Below are 12,526 nucleotides of genomic sequence, written 5' to 3' on the forward strand. Positions count from 1 at the left end.
GGGAACTTAGATTGCCATGGCTGACTAGCCATGTTGAAATCCACACATCTTAAAGTTGCCAAAATTGAAAAACATGACAGGAGTGTTGTATGAACTTAGATAGCTGAAGATTAAACACTAGCCAGGCCAGCAGAGTTAAATTCAGCACCCAACCAACCTTGACTTAACTCAAAGAACTAAATGAGATTGATTCTAATCAGTAGAACTTTGATTAGATTGGAATGAGTTTCTGTATTATGGACAAGAAAAAAACTGGTTGTCTATGAATGCACTCTGAGCTCAGACTAAGTACTTGAATGTGCCTAGTCCTCCTAACTCACAGTCACTCATGCCCTCATCACCTCGAGGCTCGACTACTGTAATGCTCTCTACATGGGGCTACCTTTGAAAATTGTTCGGAAACTTCAGATCGTGCAGAATGCAGCTGCGAGAGCAATCATGGGCTTTCACAAATATGCCCATGTTACACCAACACTCTGCAGTCTGCATTGGTTGCCGATCAGTTTCCGGTCACAATTCAAAGTGTTGGTTATGACCTATAAAGCCCTTCATGGCACTGGACCAGATTATCTCAGGGACCGCCTTCTGCTGCACGAATCGCAGCGACCAGTTAGGTCCCACAGAGTGGGTCTTCTCTGGGTCCCATCAACTAAACAATGCCGTTTGGCGGGACCCAGGGGAAGAGCCTTCTCTGTGGCAGCCCCGACCCTCTGGAACCAACTCCCCCCAGAGATTAGAATTGCCCCCACCCTCCTTGCCTTTCGTAAGCTACTTAAAACCCACCTCTGCCGCCAGGCATGGGGGAATTGAGAGGCCTTTACAATTTTATGCATGGTATGTCTGTATGTATGTTTGGTTTTTTATATTAATGGGTTTTTAATTGTTCTTAGTATTGGATTATTATTGTACGCTGTTTTATGATTGCTGTTAGCCGCCCCGAGTCTTCGGAGAGGGGCGGCATATAAATCCAATAAATTAATAAATTAATAAATTAAATAACTCGGGTTAAATGGTGACTTCAATGCCCAGAATTTCTTGGGCAATATGGACATTGCTGAGAATTATGAGACTTTTAAATCCATAATATGGAGACTTTTAAATCCATAATATGCTGAGAATTATGAGACTTTTAAATCCATAATATCCATCTGATGGGAGATGGCTGCAGAATATCATGAGTAAGCAAGCTTTTACAACCACATATGAGGCCAGCTTGAATCTGTTTACATGTTAATCCATGATTTATTTACTCAATAAACTTCAATTACCTAGGTTCATATCTGCTGTGCTCTGTGGCTGAGTTTGCACAATATGGTCTCACAAGAGCAAAATTCATAATAAACCACCATGATGCCCCCAAAAATGATGTGTAATATAATTGTGAAAATGTTTTCACTTACATTAGATAGTACATATGGTATTAACCCATGTTTATTTCCTTGGAATCATTCATGACCATGGATGTCTACAAAGTGACATCCCATTCATCATGATATCGCCTAAACAATTCAAATTATATAATTTGTGGGGTGGCACTGTGATGTCATGGCATCATGTATCTTCTACCAGTTTGCCTATGGCTGTAGCTCTACTCATCCAGCACAATTATTGGGGAAAGGCTGGAGGTGATGAAAGGTATATCATGAAGACCGCTATTTTGGGGAAAGACATTTGTAGGTTACATCATGAACTCTCACCGAAAGATGTATTTTTTGGAAAGGTAAATGTTTCCTCTGTCCAGTCATTTCAGACTCTAGTGGGCAGTGGGCATCTCCATTTCTTAGCTGGGGAAGCCAGCATTGTCTAAAGACACTTCCATGATTATATGTCCAGCATGACTACATGCTGAGGTGCATGGAATGCTGTTAACTTCCCACCCAAGTGACACCTATTTATTCACTTTTGCCTGCTTTTGAACTGTTAGGTATAGAGGAGCCCATCCCACTATGCAGAGCACAGGTCTCAAACCTGGGCAATTAACTTTCCAGCCAACAAGCCCAGCATCTTAACTGATGAGCCATTATGCCCCCTTTTTTTCATACATCGCCCAGTTTTTGTACTGTACCCATCAAAGTAATACAGTGTTCCCTCGATTTTCGCGGGTTCGAACTTCGCGAATAGCCTATACCATGGTTTTTTTAAAAATATTAATGAAAAAATACTTCGCAGTTTTTTTCTATTCCCGCCTGATGATGTCATACACCATCACCAAACTAATATTTTTTGCAAATAAATAACAAAAAAAAATATTATTGTTAATAAATAATTATGTTTATAAATATCAGGATTACTAAGTGTCTTATTCAATGGTGAATACCAGTAATAATGGTGAGTAAATTGTTGTTAAGGGAATGGGAAATGGTAATTTAGGGGTTTAAAGTGTTAAGGGATGGCTTGTGAGACTGTCCATAGCCAAAAATGGTGTATTTACTTCCGCATCTCTACTTTGCGGAAATTCGACTTTCGCGGGCGACCTCGGAATGCATCCCCCACGAAAATCGAGGGAACACTATATTGGGTTTCTATAATCTTTTGTGGAACTCCTTCCAGAATAGCTAAATATTATCTATTGGGCATCTAGAGAGATTCAGATTGAAGAAGCCTGATGGAGATTCAAAATGAGGCAAAGCTCTCTCTTTATTCTAAGTCTCATCTCTGCAAGAGAAATGGGTTGAGCATAAATATGTACTAAACTGTATAGCAAGGGTGCCTAACCTTTTGCTGTATAAAGCAAAGAGCATAATATATGACAATACCTGCAAAAACCACATAGAAATGTTCAAGGTTTACAATCTTATAGAGCTGCATTACAAGCTGTCCAGGGCTGCATGCAACTGATGGCCATGGGTTGAACATATCGGCTGTATAACTTAGATCGTCATGTTACGGGAGGTTGAATTAAGTATCCCCCCACCTAGTTTTAATGAAAGAAGCTTGCAAATTACTAAAATTGAGTTGTGGTGGCACAGTAGTTAGAGTGCAGTACTGCTGGCTACTTCGACTGCCTGCTGGCTGGCTGCAATTTGGCAGTTCAGCTCTCACCAGGCTCAAGGTTGACTCAGCCTTCCATCCTTCCGAGTCTGGAAAAATGAGGACCCAGATTTTGGGGGGCACTAGGTTGACTCTCTAAACCGCTAAGAGAGGGCTGTAAAGTGGTGTAAAAGTCTTAAGTGCTATTGCTAGAATGGATCCTAGCCAGGGAATTGGTCAGAATAAATTCCCTAAATAATTGTGGTTTAATTAATTAATTAACTATGATTAAACAGTCATATATTAGGACAGGATGCTAACCCAAGAGAGCCATCTTGGTGTAGTTCTTGGTTATGGTATCAGGTTAGAAATAGGAGATTGTGAGTTCTCGTTCTGCTATAGGCATGAAGCCAACTGGATGGCCATGAGACAGTCACTCTCTCTCAGCCCTTGGAAGAAGGCCATGGCAAATGACCTCTGAAAAATCTTGACATGAAAGCAGAAAGGGCTAATCCAGGCAGTTAGCAAGAATCAGCACTGCCTTGAAGGCACAAATTAACAAGCAAACAAATAAAAACGTTAGCCCAATCATTGTGTTCAAGCTTTTGGCACCAATGCGTCATGGACTAGTTACATGAAAAGAAGATCTTTATCAGGCTTAAAACATTCAACTTTAGGGTAATGATTCCATTTCTGGCCCCCATATGCCCCAGGCTAAGAATCTCAAGCGCAATTTCTGAAACACTAAACAAGGTCTTCACTCAAGGGAATAAGAGAAGGACAAATTTGGGGAAGTATATATAACAGTTGCATTCACATACACAGTCAATATGAAATCCCTAGGCCAAATATTTTATTTTCCATCCCTTACAGTGGTTCTCAACCTTTCTAACACTGCTACCCCTTAAAGCCCTGCTGTTATGTTCGGGTCTGTGAGACCCGAAATCAAAGTTTGAGCCCCTGTAAAAAATTTGCCCTGCATATCTGAAACTTGAAATTTCATGACTTTGCATGATTTCAGGGGTTCTCTCTATGATAATTTTTTTTAGGGCTGGGGGGCTTCTTTCTTCTGAAAAAAAAGTCCCTAAAGTTCTTTTCCCGGGTCAGCCTGACCCGGACCGAGAATTCTTCATTTGAGGTGCTTATGTTTGGTCAATTTGAAAACTTTTTTCATTTGGAAGGTAGTCTGAACATTTCTGCACACAATAAAATGAAAATTGATCTGGAAAAATTTATGCTTATTGGTTTTTTTTTATCAAAAAGCCCCCGCCCCCCTTTTTTGTGATCTTTTTTTCAATTTATAGATAGTTTAGCCTGCAAAATGCGTTCAATTTTACTAAAGTTGGTGTGGGATTGGTAGTTTGAACATTTCTGAACATAAGAAAAATATAAATGAACTTAAAACAATTATGCTTATTGGTGTTTTTTAAATCAGAAATAAGGCCTCCCCCCCCCCCTGGCTGCTTGCAACCATTTTCACTTTAAATTTTGTTTAGGCTCCAAATTCAAAATACTTTTAACATTTTAGACATACATTTACTCAATTTAACATTGCTGATGATCATAAAAATATTTTTTTGGGGTGGGGGCAAATTATTTCTGGGGAAAAAAACTTATACTTTTACTGTTTCGGGTCATATAGGACCTGGACCAAAAATATTTTTTTAGGTACTTAGATTTGGTCTTTTTGAAAACTTTTTTTTGCTGGTAAACTAGTTTGAACATTTCTGCACACAATGATATGAAAACTGAACTGAAAATATTGATGCTTATTGGTTTATTTTGATCAAGAAGCCCCTGCCCCCATTTTTGAGCATTTTGTGTCAGTTTATTTTTTTTTTAGGCTACAAATCTCCAAGGGATTTCCCCCCAAAAGGTTTGATATACAAAATTGAACATTCCTGATCATAAGAAAAATATAAATGAACTGAAAAAAATGATGCTTATTGGTTTCTTTTTGAATATAAGGCCATAGACTACTTGAGTATACGGTAAGTCTATTTGAGTATAAGCATGGGGTGGGGCACCTTTTATGAGCAAAATAAACCAATAAGCATCACTTTTTTCCATTCAATTTTCATTTCATTGTGTGTAGAAATGTTCAAATTAGTTTCCAAGTGAAAAAAGCTTTCAAAAAGACCAAATATAAGTACAGTACCTAAAATGAATAATTTTCGGTCTGGGTCAAATAGACCCGAGAACAGAACTTTAGGATGTGTTTTTGAGCAGTACAGCAGGCTTTACATTTTCTCATGTTGTAGTGACTCCCAACCATAAGTCTAGCGTCAATTCTTCCAACAGAACTTTAAGCTGATTGGCAGGAAGGTCAGAGGGACCCTGTAAATGCCTGATTGGTCAGATTGCACCAGAATAGAAGCTTTAATTCCTAACACCATGGGAAATTTGTCTTTTTCCATGGTCTTAGGTGACCCTTGCAAAACAGTCGTTCAACACACACACCCCCAAAGTCTCCCAACCCCCAGGTTGAGATCCACTGTCTAAACCTTTTCTCTCAGACACACAGACAAATCACCAACTTACAAGCCTTTCCTTTTTCTTGCCAATAACATTCATACTAGATTTCCTGATGGAGATCTCCTTTTTTCTATAGAAGCCTTATTCTTTAAATTCTCAGCAAAAGTAATCCCATTGCATCAATCTCCCAAGGATAATTTTTTATAGAAGAAGGCTTTATTCTTTCAATTTTCAACATGTGGTGATGGAGGTAGTAAAGCCCTCTACACATATTCAGAAGTTCCAAAAAGATTGATGGTGTAGGCTTGGGTTCAAATGAAGCTGCACAAAGCATCCCAGCCAGATATTTCATCCAACAAGCCTTTCTCAGAGAGATAATTTACCAATTAAGGCTTCAAAACTAATATGGAGGAAGCAGGAGCAAAAAAAAAGATAAGCAATCACATTGCCCCAAGGAAATATGTACATTCCTGATGAAGATAATAGAGTACAGTATGTAACAAAACCACAGGAATCCATAGCCTTGGGGCAAGGCTAGTTCTTGGAAGAATTTAGGTTTTCCCCAACATATCTTCACTCAACGTCATACTCCCAAGCATAAAGCATGAATAGCAGTAGAGCTAGTATGCACAAAATAGTTTTGATTTTCAGGAAACTGCTGAGCAAATTCAAGGAGCAAAGTCAAGCTGGAGAACTAGGAATTGGCTAAAGTTGTGTAGAGATAGAAATGGGTAGACCAAAAGCAACATGAAGGAAAGAAACATAGAAACATAGAAGACTGACAGCAGAAAAAGACCTCATGGTCCATCTAGTCTGCCCTTATACTATTTCCTGTATTTTATCTTACAATGGATATATGTTTATCCCAGGCATGTTTAAATTCAGTTACTGTGGATTTACCAACCACGTCTGCTGGAAGTTTGTTCCAAGGATCTACTACTCTTTCAGTGAAATAATATTTTCTCACGTTGCTTTTGATCTTTCCCCCAACTAACTTCAGATTGTGTTCCCTTGTTCTTGTGTTCACTTTCCTATTAAAAACACTTCCCTCCTGAACCTTATTGAACCCTTTAACATATTTAAATGTTTCGATCATGTCCCCCCTTTTCCTTCTATCCTCCAGACTATACAGATTGAGTTCATTAAGTCTTTCCTGATATGTTTTATGCTTAAGACCTTCCACCATTCTTGTAGCCCGTCTTTGGACCCGTTCAACTTTGTCAATATCTTTTTGTAGGTGAGGTCTCCAGAGAAGTTGGTGATGAAAGAAGTTGAGGTTGAAGCAGGAACTTAATATAAGTGTTGAAGACTGGAGTTCAGCACACGGATATCAAAGAACTGAGTGATCACTGGGAAAAGATGGGAGAAAGACTAAATATTCAGAAAATGAACACATAGTACAGGGCTGAAGAGTTGGGGTGGGTGGGAAGGGATTTGAAGTCAAGCTGCATCTACCACCAAAGCAGCAGTTCTAAGCAACTGGTTTTAGATGCCAAGAAAGGGCAGCACACAGTTAACTGTTTAACTAGCAATTGTGTTTTTACTGCCAGGGAAGTGAAGCACTTTAAAGGTTTCTTGCCTCAAATTCCACAGTGCCACAAGCGTTACACACTTGAGTTAGCAGAGATTGAATTTTCTAGTCTGCTTCAAGCAATAAAGTGGCTTGGTCTAACCTCATGCTTTGGAATTGGAGAAGATAATGGCTTTTGGGTTTGATGTTAGCCTTCTCTTTTGCCAAAAAACCCCGTAAGGTTCAGTGCCTCCCATTTTATCCTCAAGGAAATGTTATAAAGTAGACGAAGCTGAAAGAGAGATTTTGCCAGGTTGCCCAGTAGGCAGAGTGGAAATTCAGACTTTGAATTTTCAAATACATTTCATTGTTATGCTTTCAAGTCAATCTGACCCCCCAAGGGCCATCTGGATAGGTCCCTACAGTTTTCTTGGCAAGATTTGCCATTGCCTCCTTCTTTGGGCTAGAAGAGAGCGACCAGCTCAAAGTCACCCCACTGGTTTTACACCTAAGGTTGGACTAGACCTCACAATCTCCCAGTTTCCAGCCTGGTACCTTAACCACTGTACCAAACCAGCTCTCATGCTAACAATGAGCATTATTGACATTGCCCCATCGTGAGAAATTTGTTTAGGTTTCAGCAAATTTAAAATGTAAATGTGACAAAGGTCTTAGCCCACCATGTCCAACTTCAATATTCCAGAAAGTGGACTTCAACTACCAGAGTAATCAGCAGCGAGGACAGTGATGGGCTCCTACAGGTATGGTCAGGTACATATAACTGGTAGAAAAAAAATGATTTTTTTTCTCCCCCCCCCCCTTTCTGGGCCCTGGGTATGTTTTTCCTATCGCAGTAAATGAGGTTGAATGTGTACAATTTTAGAAGAGCTTTGCGTGCACACATTTTATATTATTATTATTTTATTATTATTTATTAGATTTATATGCCGCCCCTCTCAGAGGACTCGGGGCAGCTTACAACATATAAAAAGTAGTATGCATCAAGATACGGTTAACATTAGATTAAAATTACATTTTAAAAGTTACATTTAAAAACTAAAAATACCCTATTAAAATACACACATATCCATTCAAACATTCACACAAACGCATTATACATTCATTGACTGGGGGGCAGAATCTAATAACCCCAAGCTTGGTGGCATGGGTGAGTCTAGACTCTTTCGGAAGGCGAGGAGGGTGGGGGCAATATGAATCTCCAGAGGGAGCTGATTCCAGAGGGCCGGGGCCCCCACAGAGAAGGCCCTTCTCCTAGGTCCCGCCAAGTAGACATTGTCTAGTTCAGGGACCTGTAGAAGGCTGACTCTGTGGGACCTAATCTATGTATATTTTTGTGTGCCTGTGTGTAATATGTATGTACATGTATGGCATATATACATAGAATTAAATAGTATATTTTGGATGTTCAGTAATAGTAAGGGAAATTGTATCTCTTTAAGGAGAGGAGAGGGCAGGTACCCTAACCCTAACCCAAACCCTTAATGTGATTGACGTCAGTTTGCCCACCTTTAATCCAGTCACATGACCTTTAAGCCACCCCGGTCACATGACCAGCAAGCCACTCCTACCTGGTCATATGACCAGCAAGCCACTCTCACAAAATAAGCCATATCCACCGTGTGGTAGTAAAAGTTTTTGCAGCCCTTTGCTGGAGGGATAGGTGAGTACAGATAGTCCTCAATGTAGGATCACACTTGAACCCGAATTTCTGTTGTTCAGTGAAATATTTGTTAAGAGAATTTTGCCTCATTTTATGACATTTCATGCTATAGTTGTTATCAATTTCACTGCACTTGTGAAATTGATAACATGGTTGTTAAGTGAATCTGGCTTCCCCATTGAGTTTGCGTGTGAGAAAATCGTAAAAGGTAAATCCCATGACCCTGGGACACTGCAACCGTTATAAATATGAGTCCACCACCAAAGTTTGATCACATGGCTGCAGAGATACTGCAACGGTTACAAGTGTGAAAAATAAATCAATTTTTTCAATGGCATTGTAACTTTGAACATTCATTAAATGGACTGTTGTGTGTGAAAGACTACCTGTGCTAGTTTTAGAATTTGGCAAGCCTAGGATGTTTTCAACCTGCTACTACGTGCAGGACTCCGCATAGTAGAAGCACAAGATCGAATTAGAGGCAGTAATCCAGCCATCGGTGTCTTGGATGTAAACAATTAAGATGACATGGGACTTGCATTCCATTTCTCCCCAGCACCACCACCACCCCCTTCAATTGTTTGCCGCTAGAGTTCCTCCCTTGGCAGTACCTTGTGCCTCACAAACCAACATAGATGGAAGAAGCTGTACTTCATGCCAGTGGGAGGGGCGGTTTGTCCCTATGAGTCTGACTGTGGAAGGCTCAGCCTGGTACTGGAATGTACTGGTACCTCTCCAAGAAACCTGGCAGAGATCTCGTCTTACAAGGGTCGACTTCTGGGCCCACATCCAAGAAACCTGAAATATTCTGCCCGCGAGGGGGAAGGAGAGCGGGGAGGGGGGAGCGAAACTATAGGTCTTGCACTTCTGAGATCTGCTTAAAGGAAAAGGAAGCCAGGTAGCCAGATTTACTCCTTACGGCCCGCATTCCTAGCATTTGAGTTTCCTTGAGAGAAATACTTTTAATCCAATTCCCCATCCTGGGGAACAGGATGTTTTGAGCAGAAGGATGCTTGGTAGGAGCATCATATGAATAATGGCATGATTGGATCTGGTTCTTCCTTGCATATTTTTATTAAATTAAAATTTTAATTTTTGTAGATTAGATTTTTTCCCCCCACTTAGACAGTGCGGTGGAATTTATCCCATCAGCTGTTCTGCCCTCCCTTCTTGGGAAACGGTGTATGTCCATCTCCTCGGGTCCTGTGTTGACTCTGCTGACCCTATTTAGACTCTTCCCTTCAGTGAAGGGCCCCTCTGATGTTATGCCCTACGTGGATTTTTTAATGTAACCCTTTGCTATATTGTGGGAATTGCGGGATGTGGGGAATTGTGGGATGTGGGGGAGGGAGGAGATATTTGTTAACATAATAAGTGCTATTGTCTGTCCTCATAAACTGTTTATGGCCTGTTGTTATGCCCTTTGGTAAAAGGCCACTACAAATAAACATCATCATCATCATCATCATCATCATCATCATCATTATTATTATTATTATTATTATTATTATTGGAGGAGGAGGAGGAGGAGGAAATGGATCAAACATTACAGGTAGTCGTTGACCAGTGAAGGGCTACCAAAATTTTTACTACCACACTGTGGGTGTGGTTTATGCATTTTCTTTCAACATCTTTCAGTGCAAATTGGGTGCTCTGGGGTGGAGCTCCATTTTCGCTACCCCACTGTGTTCCCCTCCATCCGGGCAATAGCCCACCCCTGTCCTTGATTTATGGCCATAATTGAACCTAAAATGTTTGTTGCTAAGCAAGGCAGCTGTTAAGTCAGTTTTGCCCCATTTTACGACTTTCTTTCTTTCTTTCTTTCTTTCTTTCTTTCTTTCTTTCTTTCTTTCTTTCTTTATTTATTTATTTATTTATTTATTTATTAGATTTGTATGCCGCCCCTCTCCGTAGACTCGGAGCGGCTCACAACAGCAATAGAACAATTCATAACAAATCTAATAATTTAAAAAACATTTTAAAAAACCCATTATTAGTCAAACATACATACAAACATACCATACATAAATTGTTTAGGCCCAGGGGAGATATCTCAATTCCCCCATGCCTGGCGGCAAAGGTGGGTTTTAAGGAGTTTACGGAAGGCAAGGAGGGTGGGGGAAGTTCTAATCTCTGGGGGGAGCTGGTTCCAGAGAGTCGGGGCCACCACAGAGAAGGCTCTTCCCTTGGGACCCGCCAAACGACATTGTTTAGTTGATGGGACCCAGAGAAGGCCAACTCTGTGGGACCTAATCGGTCGCTGGGATTCATACGGCAGAAGGCGGTCCTGGAGATATTCTGGTTGTTTGTCTGTTTGTTTATTATTTATTAATGAGATTTCTATGCCGCCCTTCTCCTGGGACTCAGAGCACAACAAAGAATACAATACATGAAGACAAGTGAATCTGGCCTCCGTCATTGACTTTGCTTGTTAGAAGCCATTTGGGAATGTTACAAATGGTGATCACGTGCAGGGGAGGGTTGCTTCGGGTTCACCCGAGTTCAGGCGATGCTCTAGCAAAGATTCTGCACAGTTTGGTGAACCTCCAAAAGCCACTCCTGACTGGCCCCGACCACCCCACCACACTCCTCCCAGGAGTTTCCATGCAACCTGTTTGGGATGCCAGGTAAGTATAGGGCCCTTATGGAGGCTTGGGGAGGGCAAAAAATAGGCCTCCCCGGAGGCTCTGGAAAGCCAAAAAGGGGCCCATTTCCAACTTCTGGAGGGCCTGGGGGAAGCCATTTTTCTCTTCCTGGAGGCCTGAGGAAAGTCTCTGGAGCTCAGGGCAGCCAAAAACTACCCCCCCTGCCCCCACATGCCATGGTGGAGGTGACCAACTAGGCCACGCCCTACCATGGCCACGCCATCCAGCAACCGGGCAGAGAACCCGTTGCTAAAATTTTTGAAGCCCACCCCTGATCACATGACCCCAAGACAGTCATGAATGCATTCCAGTTGCCAAGAGCCTGAATTTTGATCAGATGATCTTCATGAGCATGAGAATACTGTAATGGTTGTATGTTGAAAAACAGCAATAAGTCACTTTTTTCAATGGCAGTTATGACTTTGAACGGTCACTAAAGAATGGTTATAAGTCAAGGACTACCTGTATTTATTTGCTTCAAAAACCATAACCTGACTTGCTGTTTGTTTGATATTCTTACCAAAAAAAGGAAAGAGTGAAGTGAAAAGCTAAGGAATTCTGGAAATTGAAGCCAACACATCTCAAAGTAGCTGAAGCTCAGAAACACTATTTTAAACAATAAGTCTCGTCTCTCAGTCCTAACAATAGAAATTTGATGTTGACAAGCATTTGATGTTGACAAGATTTAACTCATATTATATTTAAGTTCCCATGTTGTGTACTCTAAATCCAACTTGTTTGGTTTGGTTTTAAGGCATATGAATTAGCTCCTTATTAGTCATCCACCACGATTAAACAAACCATAGCGAAGGGTGATCGAAAACCTGTCCACTTCCTATAAAGGAAACATTATGTTCTTTCATGCTCATTTAATTGCAGATTCTATTTTTAAACCATTCTTCTTTTAAAAAAAATAATATTTATTGAATATATACATTAACAAAAGAGAACAAACAAACAATACATATGCTGTATGTTATCACAAATGCAATTAACATATTTGGAAGCATATAGGGGGAAAGCAAATAGAAAGATAGAGTGAGTGGAAAAAAGTAAAGTAGAAAGAGGTATAAGAAGGGGAGGGAAGAAAAAGGGAGAGAGGGGGGGAAGGGTAAAAGCCAGCATTGACACTGGGGCTTCGATACAATATGATCCGTGTTTCAAATATGTAGTTGGTGTAGGTTTCCCTATACTTTTAGTCATTCATATTGGAGTGATAGTTAATCCTAATAAGTATCAGTAATT

This window comes from Erythrolamprus reginae, chromosome Z, assembly GCF_031021105.1.
Source record: "Erythrolamprus reginae isolate rEryReg1 chromosome Z, rEryReg1.hap1, whole genome shotgun sequence".
Lineage (NCBI taxonomy): Eukaryota > Metazoa > Chordata > Lepidosauria > Squamata > Dipsadidae > Erythrolamprus > Erythrolamprus reginae.